Here is a 12,872-nt window from a genome sequence, read left to right on the forward strand (position 1 = left end):
ATTGGGAAAAGTGAACCGAGATATCCTTGCGAAATCGAGGTCTCAATAATTACGTCAGCCGCAGACCCGTCCTGCTTTTGATTCATAACACAACAAGATGCTGGAACCGACATAGGGGAACCGAGAGAACCGTCTTTGGATAATCGGAATTCAATTAAACCGTTTAGCATCTGCGGTGCCAACAGAGGAGAGGAAGGATTTAATATGATAGAAGATTCAGGACTTCCTGATTTCATGAAACAACAAAAATTCGAGCAGTTGGAATTTTCTATAGCAGTGAAGATCACCGATGAATTTTTGAATTTGAAAATTTGATATTTCTCAAATAAAGCACAAATTATTTGAGATTCGTCTACTTCGTAACCCATCGAACGTTAAGGAACGCTAGATACTTTCAGTCCACCCCAAAAAAAATTCCACACAGTTATAGCCAATGCCTAAATCTTGGCCCATTTTCTATCCCATACCATCGATGCTTCCTAGATTGACCAATATCTCGATTCGTTCGATTTATCAAACGGCCTCCACGAACGACGCACGGAATGTCTGAAAATGGAAGAACTTAAGGGAGCTCGGTTAAGCCGACTGACACGTTGGCCTGGGGAACATTTTTCTGCAGCCGCACGTGTTTATACGTTTTCGTACGGTTGGGGGAGCAAGGTTTTTGGCAAGCATCAATATACGGAGCACGAAATTCCACGGATGGAAGAGAGAGAGCAGGGAGACAACCGAAACTGATACAGAGAAAGACAAAAGGGGGAAAGAAAAAGGAGAAAGACGAGGGTGTATCTTGTCAGCCACCATTCATCATGGCTGATGTCGGATCCGATTCTCATATTGTACCTCCATACGTGGATAGATAGATTTCTGTCGTCTCTGACGAACGTAGAACGCATTCATGCATTCGCCATTAGATCCTTCGGTAATAGATTGGAAGGACACAAATCTAAGATACTGTTTTTTTTTTTTAACAGTTTCATTGGAAATATAAGATACTGGATGTCTTAAGCTACTTTTATTAGAATGATAGATGAATTCGATTTGAATTTTACGACGCATACGAACGGATTGGAGAATTGAGATATCGAAAAGGGGGCGGACGATTTAAATTACACCGGCTGTTTGTACATAATTTATATCCTTGTTTTCTTGGCGCGTTCCACGGGAAAATCCGCGCCCACCTAGAACGAGAGTCTCAATTTAAATTATCCTGAATAATTCTCGCAATATCCGATCTTTATGGCTCGGAAAATGCGGCCGTCTTTCCGCAGCCTATAACGACATGATTTCCGCCAGGACATAATGGTTTTCTTAATACCAGCCTCCATAAATCACGGATCGTCGTTAGAGTTCAGTTGCTCGAGATTGAATATTCATTCATATCTTCTTTCATAATTACTTGTATTTTAATTAAAAAAAGAAATTTGGCATACCCATTTATATGATTAATAATTATATTTAAGAATTTGTATAAAATAGCAGATATGTATGACGTATCGTTGATCTGTTCCACTGAACGAAGTTTTTTCCCTTAAAAACAATCGCTAGGAATCAATATACATTTGCGTATCGATAAGAAAAGACAAACTACGAATGTCGATAAGAAAAGAAGGGTGGGACGAAGTCCACCACAGGGGAGCAGATCGCGAACCCCCCCCCCGATGGTGCAGCCGAAGTTGGGATGTGTCTTTGATTAACGACCACGACACTGGATATATATATATACAGACGGAGAAAGAGAAAGTAGGTACCGATCAAAGCCCTCAGACGCACTCGGTAGCACCCCGCTAACAATAAGAAATATCACGTTGGGTAATTTATTATCGATAGCAAAAAGCCGAGGCAGCGCATCCGCCAGGACGCAGGGCGCCGCTGTCGCCAGTCGAACGATTTCACCGGCCACAATATTATAAATGACTTCTATTTATTAGCTGCATGACGATCGCGTCTGCCCTTCGTCCACCCCCTTCCGTAATCATTTTACCCTGAAACTGACGATAACTTAGAAATTAACCCTTTAAGGTGGATAGAATTTCAATGCATTTCCAGCACCATGCTCCCTCATAGATACCAGGAATCCGTCCGGAAGGTCGGCAACGCACGGGACTTAGACTTTTTCCGTCTCCAATAATTTCGTCATTTTTTGTTCTTATTTGTAACACAGCAATTTCCCCGTTGTCATACACGCAAAAACGAACTGTACGGTGGCAGAGCGTTATTCAAATCCTGAAGCATACATCTCATATTTAAATAGGAGTCCAGGGTGCGCAGCATTTTGCCGTCCGATAAGGTTCCATCCGTCAACGGGATATTACGTTTCCCGGTAAACCAATGATATATCAGTCTCCTCCCAGCACAACAGACCGAGCCCCCAAGGAAAGACACCCTTGCAGGGGCCACGGGTGACGTGCCTTCAACCTTGTTCCTGGAATCTCACGTTAAACGAGCCGGTCTGAGATTACATATCGCCGAGAATTTATATTTTAAATCGAGTCGCATTAGGAGGCCGCGTTCAGACGTTTTCTCTGGCGTCCAGAAGAGAATGCATGCCACTATGCGTCCGCATCAGATGTATGTAATAACGTAATAAATAGCCACTTTAACGCGGCGACCACCGTTGGGACATTCTTGTCGAGAGGCATTATGCTTAATGTTTGACGTCCAACGTTCCCTTTAACACCCTTGATATAACACAACTTCCTCCCTTGCGCGCATCCCCTTTTGTGTTTAGATTTCGAAACACCGCACCGGTAGAAAGGATGAAACGTTGGAGGATGATTCGTTCAATAGGTCCGTGCGAATTTCCTTTTGTCTTTTGAAATACCGTGATTCGTCACGAAAGTAATGGAACTTTGTTGTAGGACAGTGATGAGAAATTGCCCCTGTAAGGGGAACCCGCGGGCACTGATAAGTAATCGGTTTCTTAATTTGAAAATTTGAAATTTTTATTTTAATATTCTTCCTGTCACTGTCAAAATTTTCATACACCATAACAATGAATTGCATTGGCAATTTAAGTAGCAGGAGGAACAGAGGTAGCCAACACAGGATAACTGCATTAACTTGCCCCCAACTAATTGACTGGCCTGGAGTTTTCCTATGTAAATGTTTGCAAAACTTGTTCTCAAGCAGCTTATACCGGTGACAACTTTTAATCAGTCCCCGTAACGAATTCTACCGTGCTGTAACCTCGGTAAAACTCTTATAATCAAGGCAAAAAAAAAGAATACTGATAAAGTTGCTCCACGTAGAATATATCGAGGAACAGGAAGAAAATGTATAAAGAACATTTAAAGATGAAAGTTGGTTCAACTTGGGTGGAAGCCATCATAAATGTTTCATAAGAACGAAAAAGCTGGGCGGAAAGAGATAGTTGACTTAAGTAGTAGCTGGTAAAGTGAAGTCTATTAGATCCTATGGCAGTTACAGGTTAAACCCTACCCCCGAATTCACCCTTCCAGAATTTGTCCAAAAATTTACTCGTTGAAGGACAATAATGAAACAATTTCGAGCTGAAGAAGCGGGTAAAAGTTCGATCACCAAGTAATAAAACGTATTCTTTTTTGGTCACAAAAGCTGCACGGTCCGTTTATAAAAGGCTCGAAATGGCGGAGGGGTGACAAGTACAATGTCTCGCCGAATTTTTATTCCGACCATCACAGAGCTCACCCTCTTTACATCGTCTGGCAGAGCCACCCATCCCTTGGCCACAGAACTACCTCGCCTCCATTCAATTTGCCAGGTTATTTTTCAGTCTAGGCTGTACTTAACGGGACCGTGCGTTTACGTGGACAACGATTTTTCACCGGTGCAACATGCATCGCGTGCATTCACGATGCTCACTGGTCGTACAAGAAGGATGTCATCGGTTGGAACGATCCTTTGTACGAAATGGGGATGGCAGGAGGGTGCTTGGTTGTTCCGTGAAATTAAAGTTCATCTATATGATACTTTTTCCATTGTTTTAAAGGCGGATCATTCTAAGAGATCATAAACAGAAAATCAACTTCTATTATATAAATCAGTGCTTTCAAATTTCAGAATTTTTAAATCCAAATGTTAAAGTTAACTTTTACTCCTAGACCGCCATTTTCCCTAGAAAGGACTACCATACTCTCTACTGTACATAAGCTGTTCAAACTTAAAAAATTCGTATATGAATCTTTCGGATCGCAACTTTTCTTTAATTCTTCAAACAATGGTGAAAAAAGTCTCCAACCCTTTCTCCTCCTTAGGAAGGATATCACCAGTGACATAGTTCAAAAACTTACCTGTTCCACGGATTTCCGGTATTACCGGGGGGGCCAAACAACTAAGGACACTCGCGCGTGCACGCTAGCAAATGCACATGCGCGTAACTCGCGAGATATTTTACAATTACTGCGAAATCCATTAAGGTAAACCGAAACAACGTCGCGCAGGATAGGGCCCGACTCCTGGTGTACGTGTGAATGCGGAAAGCTAGGAAATTCAGGATGCGACGAGAAGTTCTTGCAAACTTGTACCGGCTTCCTCTTCGTCCACGTAGTAAGGCAAGTCCCGCCTCGGCAAAACACGCCCCATGTAACCCAGGTTATTTATTTATTTATTTCGAGCCACGACGAACGCCCCTGCGTATCCCATTTTGTGGTTCACTTCCGGGTTACGAGTCCAGCTGCATCGGTCTACATTCCACACAGATTAAATCGTCGCTGTTATTACTAGTCATTTGTACCTTTGTTCGTTGATGTTTTTTATCCAAAATGAAGAAAAAAAAAAAAAAGAAAATTTGAATTTCAATAAATCGATAAAAATTCCTTTCTGTATTTACAGTCTTGGCTGAAACTTTGAAAGTTGTATGTAGCAATGATCGGTAAGACGCTGGGCTTAAAATTAGCGGTATGACGGGTAAAGGGTTGAAGAGATGTGTTCGTGCCCTGGTATCCGAAATGAAACTTGTACTGATAATAATATCCATGGCGGTTGGAAAGCGCGAGAAAGTCTCGTAAGGGAGTCGGGACAGCCTAAGATACGACATTCGTGCTGTGGTTTTAACTCCCTGTTATGAGATTGCCAGATTCAGAGGGAACTCTATCTGGTCGTACGTGTACACGTCGGTGTTTATGAGAATGCACGCGTACTGGTAGCCTACCTGAGCGTGTAGTACAAGGAAGCCCGGCCCTGGAAACACGCACCCTTCGAAATCACACGGAGTCGCGGCCTGGAAACTAACTGCAAGAAATACCAAGGGTCGTCTCACATCCGAAAGATACTGAAGATAAACTCGTTGTATGGTCTCCCTACGTAGGTAACCGTGCCTGTAGTCGCGGATGAATGGTCCGTTAGCTAGATAGCGCATACTCGGATTAAATACTCTGCCAACTGGCGAAGAAACTTTGCCAATATTTTCACGCACCCCGAAATTAAGAGTTTTTTAACATTCTTTGCGACGATTCAACCTCTTCTCTAATATGGGTAGATCTACCCAAGTGTACCCGACGTGTTTATTATCCCTAAGTGAAATTTTCAAGTGGATTCAGTCTTGAAATCTTAGAATGTTGTCCTACCCTGTTAGACCCCCCGGAATCAACCTATCACTACAGATTTACCATGCATTAAGCAAGAAATTGTTAAAGAATAATTGTTGAAAGCGTTAGAGCGAAGGTATGCAGAAGAAAGCAAAAGGGATAACGGAGATCCATGAGAAGCCGCAGAAATAAAAGGGAAATGTATGGAAGGAAAGATCTAATTTGTTCCCGTCGGGTCTGTTTTCGGTTAGGGGGGTGGTTGCCAGGCGGGGGTGAAATTAATATTCATAAGCGACCAGGAGAGGTCTCGAGGGCGGGGTCAACTTACATGTATCTTTCGCTACTGACCCTGGCTACCGGAACGATAACGGTCAGGAATTAAAATACCACCCGGGCCAGGTTTTAACCCTTCTTCGTGGTTCGAGATACGGATATGACTGAGCTACGCTGTCTGATCTCGTTTCCAGAAACTTGCTACTCAACGTTGCTGCTTCGCCAAATGTAAATCCCACCAAAATATGTCACGTGAAAGATTTTCGAAACGACCAGATGATTCCAATGGCTCAAGGTCAGACCCTTCGATAAAATAACACATTAATGGATCAGAAGTGTCCTTTCTCGTTGGACAGCAAATATCATTAATCGAGTGAGTCATTAGGCGCAAAAGTGACACAGCATAGGCAGGCCAGAAGGATATCTTGAAGACAGAAGCAAAGGTGGATGAGCTGGCACTTCCTGCGGTATACAATTAGTCGTTGGGGTATTAATCCTGGCCGGTAGCCGTTACCCGACAGGATATTATGGTCCCGCAGGCAGTAACAATGAGGATTATATGAGGGAAAACGCTTCGATAGCGTTTCTAATACAAGCTGTACCGTTGTGATGGTGATGGTGGTGGCGGTTACAGGACGTGGCGGTTCTCGTAAACGCTCGCCCACCAACTGAACTTAACTTGGCTGGCAATAATAAAATGATATAGGAGGCGAAATATGCATTTAAATTATCGCCCCGCGATAATAATTTGCATACCACCGCGGCACCTCTCTCTCACTCCACGCCACTTCGATGCCGACGGTTCGCTTAGTTTAGCCCCGTTTAATTTAAATAATACTTCTCAGCGCGGGGGAGAACAGCTCTGCCAAGATATACATAAAATCGCCATAACATTGTAAATTATAACTGATACGGCTTATATCGTGAGAGGAGCCCTCCCCTCTTCTACTATACTACTTTCTCTACTCATCCTTCCAGATCCTCCTTCGTTTTCATCCTCCTCTCTTGTTTCAGATTATCTGTATCTCTTTGATGAGCCAATTGATTAACGCAAAGTATGAATTAATTTGAAACTGAATTTGAAATTAGGATATAATTTTATTTTTTTATTGATTTCATCCATACGTGGATTTTCTTATGGTGGAAAATTGAACGCTTTAAGGAAATTTCCTTCGGGCCAAGCGATAAAATATCACCATTGTGCAATAAGTCTACCGGTAATGATTCTAATAAGCTAACGAAGGAGATTCAGAATTTAAATGAGCCCATAATTCCGACGGTAATGACGCAATAAAATTTCATGTATCTGGTATCAATAAAGGGAGCATATTCGTTATCCTCCCTGTGACTACAACGCCGTTTATCTTTCAACGAAATGATCCAAAGAGACCGTTTGGAATGGTAATAACAATCGTAAGTCATATTCACACCGACAAAGAGCGTTATTCCCTTTTTCGCATCGATTACACTCGTCGGTTGAAAACGTGTCATGGAAAAAAAAAAATTAATAATACCTCCATCGCTTCGAAGAAACTCGAATTCTATGCTAATCAAATGGGACTCTGTCGGCATCTATGGGGTGTTATATGAATTCCACCCTCACGTCTCTGTTATTAACGAAAATTTATTAATTCGGTACTTTCTTAATCAATATTTTACATTTGAATTGACAAATTAAAGTACAAGGTATTGCAAATTGTGTGAAAATACATCGTTATTTATACACGAACTGTGGGCACCTTCGCATATTCCTAATATTTTAAGTTTCCCCTTTTAACACCCCATGGAGATAGGGCGAGTCCAATGGACGGTAGAAAGAGGATGAGAAACAGGGCAAGCTGGTTGATGAAGCTGTCCAAGCTCGCCAGGATCCGTGGCGTTCACTCATCGTCGTGCCAGCCGGACCACGCAATTCCGCAAAGTATGCAGATCTAAGAATTCAAATGACCGCCCTATAGCGCTCATAAAATGGCGGACAATCGCGCTCGTAAAGCACTATATTAAAATTCTATATCGTCCCTCCGTCCCATAGCCAACACCACCGATGATATCATTCCTCTCCCGCTGTTCTCGTTCTTTCGCGTTTCGTACCGATGTGTCGGACATAAGCTGTTCGCCTAACCGATCTTTCACATTGCACGGAGTTTGCGGACCGTCCGGCTGAACGTTTATGCCGCCGCATCGCTCATGCATGCGGACATTGGCGCCTCGCAGGACACTTCCGTCCCCGTCTACGTATAAACCACCGTCAAGGGATGCGTTTACTCTTGAAAATACAGTTTGCTCGCCGCGGACAAAAGATTGAAGGCTGGCCTGTCGTATAACGATAATGACCCATTGCAGCGAAGCGTACGCTGCAGTTTACTTACCGATACCTTTGTGCACCTGGAACAGTGCTGTTTTTGTCGTTGAAACTGTTGGCTGGAATTTTTATCGCTTTCTTGTCTACCGACTTTTATATTCTGGACATGGACAGTCTCGTTTATGTACATCTCTATGGCGCCATAGATATATTTTCTTAAGAAATCAAGTCATCGCTGAAGGTTCAAGTGTCCAAACGATAAAAAGAAAAACATAGGGATAGGCTGTAAGGTTTAATTAAAAAAAATAGATGAATTGGCTTGATGAAATCTAGACGCGAACGCACCCAAATGATTCGTTGAAAAGACACGAGACATGTAACGCGACAGGTGGGTAAACAGAGAGAAAGGAAGAGATAAAAGCAACGGATCGGATAGAGAATGATACATGTATAGAATAGAATGACCGTAATGGGTATTACATTTGTGTATCGTTGATTCGTGTCTCACGCGTACGGAATGACGGGAATACGCAATAAGTTAATCGTGTTAGCGGCTCGCTTGATTAAACGAACGATCAGCCTGATGGTGACTGTCGTACGCAACGCGCCAGGGACACCATGGGTGCGGCATCAGCCGGACATTAATACAAAACTCGATTGTCATTCGTCGCTTGAACACCGGCACCAACCCCCTCGCGCACACACACCCCTGATTACGTCGATTCATTAACCGTAGCCGCTGGTATCGTCCACCCTAAAACGAACTGCTGTTTCACCGTTGCAACGGAAAGCCTATTAGCCTTCGTCCCTTGTTCCACCGGACAACGGGAATTAATCGTACGCCGCTTCGATCCGTTTCGATTCACCTCCTTTCTTACCTGGACTGAATATCGTCACGTGTAATGTGCGCATTTTTATCTTCATCGAGAAATGATTCTTCGTGAACAGTGAATCTTCATTAACTTAATTACGAATCGAAGATTTCAGATTTCCATTATCCTCATTTTTGTTTATGCAAGAAGAACCTCGATTTTCATTCGCATACCTATGGTCCGAAAATTTTTAAGCACGTCCCTGAGCATTGTTCGTAATCGGTATATAAGTACTGATAACAGCTGAAACGATACGTTAGTCATATTATTGCTGCAAAGCAAAAATGTCACGTAACGTTCAAAGATACAGTAACTTTCATCGTGCAAATACCGGACATCGTTCGGAAAGATCAACCCCTCAAGTGCGACAGAACTTTGCGTGGTCGTACTTCACTCTCTTTGAAGGAGAACAACGCGGTGTTGTTATAGCTAAATGCAATATTTGTAACAAGAGTCTGACATGTCGGGATGGTTTTTGGAAATTAGACAATCACGTTTCCATTAAACATCCGAATATATCTATCTCCAGAGGATCGGGCGCAGAAAACTTACGAGAATCGAGGGTGCCACGTAGAAGCATTAACCTAAGAATGCTACCGGACAATTACGAATCAGACTATTCAGAATCGGACTACTCAGACTATTCGGATGATCAACATAATCGTTCTGCATATTGGCCTGGGCGTACGTATCGATGGTAAAGCGATAACTATGAAACCTTACGTGACCCCATATTGTGAAACAACAGATTAATTAATATCTGTTTTAATTAAAACACTACCAATATGAAGTATTAAAATTATCTTTCGCAAGTATGTACAGCTTTTATTATATCACTCCCAGATCTCCAGACTTAGATCCAATACTATGATTAGCCATTTTAAAACGCTGATTTCTGGCTGCAAAAAATAAGCTTCTGCACGTTTCATTTTGAAAAATATCATTTTCATCAAACCTTCAGATTTTCGAGTTGAAAAATTAACTATCTTTCGGTGACCTTGAGTGCGCTCCACCTACACATCATTACTATTGTACTTTCTAACGGTATCGTAGTAATGATATCGATAACATTTTAATGTTATCGGTGTCTACCGATAAGAGTACTTCTAAATTTAAAAAAAAAAACGGAGACTAATATGGACAATTATAACTATAAGGCGAAAGTAAGGGTCGGTGAGTTAAGCTGCTCTCGTCGACGAGACGTGGGAAAATTTTCGCAGAAGAGAGTAAAAGAGTTAGTGTAAAGCGGGTAACGATAAAGGGTGTCGGAGGACGTGACACGATGGAGGGTTAGAGAGAGGCAGGAAGGCGTAGTATGAGGAGTAAAAGTAGGGGGATGAGGGTATGGGATTCCCGGCTACCGATGCCGACACCGGCGCCAGTGCCGCGCGAGGCTGTAATGCGTTATTAATGAACACCAAGAATTTCATTAAAGATTGTTTGTATATCAAACTGTCCACTAAATTATGCCCTATAACCCCCGTGGCGCCTTTCCATGCCTGGAAACTATTGGCTGCGGCCACGGTAGGCGTCGCCTTTTGCACCTACTAACTGCACGCGATCCTTTGCACCGTGTTAACATCGATGTTTGCGTTCCTGTCCCGCCAGAAAATCCTCTGCCAAATTATATGGTGACATCGATCGTTAAACACCATTATCGCGGCTGTCACTCTTTTGACATGGAAGTGAAAGGACCTTAGTCGAGATGACTGCACGACCGAGTCAGTTATTTCGCAACCTTTGGCGAACGTGTGTTATTAGAAGGAACGATATAGGTAAGTACAACGTGACGAAGGGGTAAGAATGATGCACGGAGGGAAAAGAGAAGAGGGATTGGAGCAAAGGTGAGAGGGAAAGGGACAGAAGGAAACAGGCATGATGCGTCGAATGAACGACCCAGGGGGAAAGAGAGGTACAGGTCGGACGAACGTGTTGTGTGGGGAGATACAGTTAATCGTTGGAAAGCTATTAACTTCGGACTGGAATGCCCCATAGCGCCTCATTTCGTTCAATGCAAATTTACATCCGACGTCGACCACCTAACGGGCCTCCCTCCACCTCTTTCTCGCTGCAAAACGACGCGAACAGAAGCTGTTACTTGCTGCCCTTATACACACGCTATCGACTTTCGCTCCTCATCCGCTATTGACTCTCCATCGAGGGCGCAATTGCCCATCATTGCCCGAAATTAAGGCTCTACATTACTTTTGCTTCGTAAATTTCTATGTCCCTTTTTTGACACCTTGTATAATCTTGAATCTAAACTGACCCGTTGTTAGGTGAACGCAGGTTAACAACGCGAAGTGGCTGAATTCTGAGATTACAGTAACACGGTGTAACTTGTTGAAACCGCCGGAAGGATTTGCGAATTTGAAAATCATGCCTAATTGAAATTCTTGGAGAGTAATGGTGTAAGTAGTGAAGCGGAGCTGCTTGAACTTATCCAATTTGGTTCTCTCTCGTAGACGATCAACGTCGTAATCGGTGACCCGGTTCGTAGCTGCACAGCAGCAAAACTTGGACCCTTCTAGCGTTACCCTACCCTTCCCTTTCCTTGATCGTCCTGCCATGCTTGTTGTCTTATTAGTTTAGAACTTAGGCTTAATATAAAGTTGCGTGTGTCGTCCATGATGGAAGTCATGTCTGGAAGACAACGGGAACTCCAAGTTTCTCCGCTTCAAAGAATACAGAATACATATTTACGAGTACCTTTTCCAACGGATGAGTCCAAATAACGATGATCCCAAAATGGCCTCCGTTACGTTCCAACCTCTCTTTTCCTCCCCGGGAACTTTTAAGATAAACCGTGTAACATTATCCACATTGAGATGTTGACGTGCAAACTCGTGTATACGATATGTCGCCATAGCAAACTGAAATATGGCTCGCGAAACTGTGCATCTTAACGCGGGAAAATAACGCGTATGGAGGAGCACACTGATAAATGGCTACGTAACGGGTGCTGAAGATACACATAGTTAACGCCGGAATGCGGCAGGAAACTGACTAACGACGACTGATGCTCTCGCTATATAATTTCAAAAGCGTACCGGCATACACGCGAAATGAAAGCGGCCGCCATTCCGACAACACACCTTAATATGGACAAATGCTGGACTATATCTCAGATGAGGTTTGTTTTGCATTATTCGGCTAACGTCCTCGTTTGCCATCTTTGCTACGACGCTCGCCTTGCTTTACCTAGGATTGCCGTATTTCCCTTTTTCATCGCCCCGTCAAAATCTCACCGGTTCTTGCTGCACCAATCGTACACAAGTAGCAAAAATCATCTAAGTTTGAAATTTTAGAATTCTGAAAATTTTTAAGTGGTAAGGGGATCAGTCTATATTTTGTAAAGGGAGCCAGGTCCACCCTAGCCTCCACCTAGTTAGGTCAATGAACAATCCAGAGAATGCCCGGGTCAAGAAAAAGAGAAATGAAAAGAAAGAAACAAGCGTGTACATCGGATTTGAAGAAACCGTGACAAAACTGAAGACGTCCAGAATGACTGACGTTTAGGGAAAGCGTGAAACAGTTGGTTTAATGGTGTCGAGTTGGATAACGAGGAGGGAGAAGGATAGGAAGGCAGGAAAAAGAGGGTCAGGGAATGGATGTGTTCACATTATACCCTCTGTTCTTTTAATTTCTTCAGAGGGCCACCCTCCCACGACACCTTCTTTCCTTCCAGCCTCGGCACGCGGATTAATAAGGCGTCGACGATGTGACGTCTTTTTTCTTTCTCCCCTGGACGGGACAGCAGACAGCTACCAAAGTGAATGAGAACTGTTGGGCGAGAGGGTAACGGAAGGGAGGAGGAAGGGAAGAGCACTCTCTTACTGGTACTTAACAGCGAGATGAGATGAGCTGCCGTTAATAAATGTGTTTCTAACTGCTAGAGAGAGGACAGAGCCACTCTTT

At 43.2% G+C, this 12,872-nt stretch overlaps 1 protein-coding gene across 1 annotated transcript in view; it reads left to right on the top strand.

Moving 5' to 3' along the window:
* The window catches only part of mbo (nuclear pore complex protein Nup88), a 51,549-nt gene that overhangs the window by 23,452 nt on the left and 15,225 nt on the right, over positions 1-12,872 (top strand). The gene's annotated exons all lie outside the window — the stretch shown is intronic.

This window comes from Osmia lignaria, chromosome 15, assembly GCF_051020975.1.
Source record: "Osmia lignaria lignaria isolate PbOS001 chromosome 15, iyOsmLign1, whole genome shotgun sequence".
Lineage (NCBI taxonomy): Eukaryota > Metazoa > Arthropoda > Insecta > Hymenoptera > Megachilidae > Osmia > Osmia lignaria.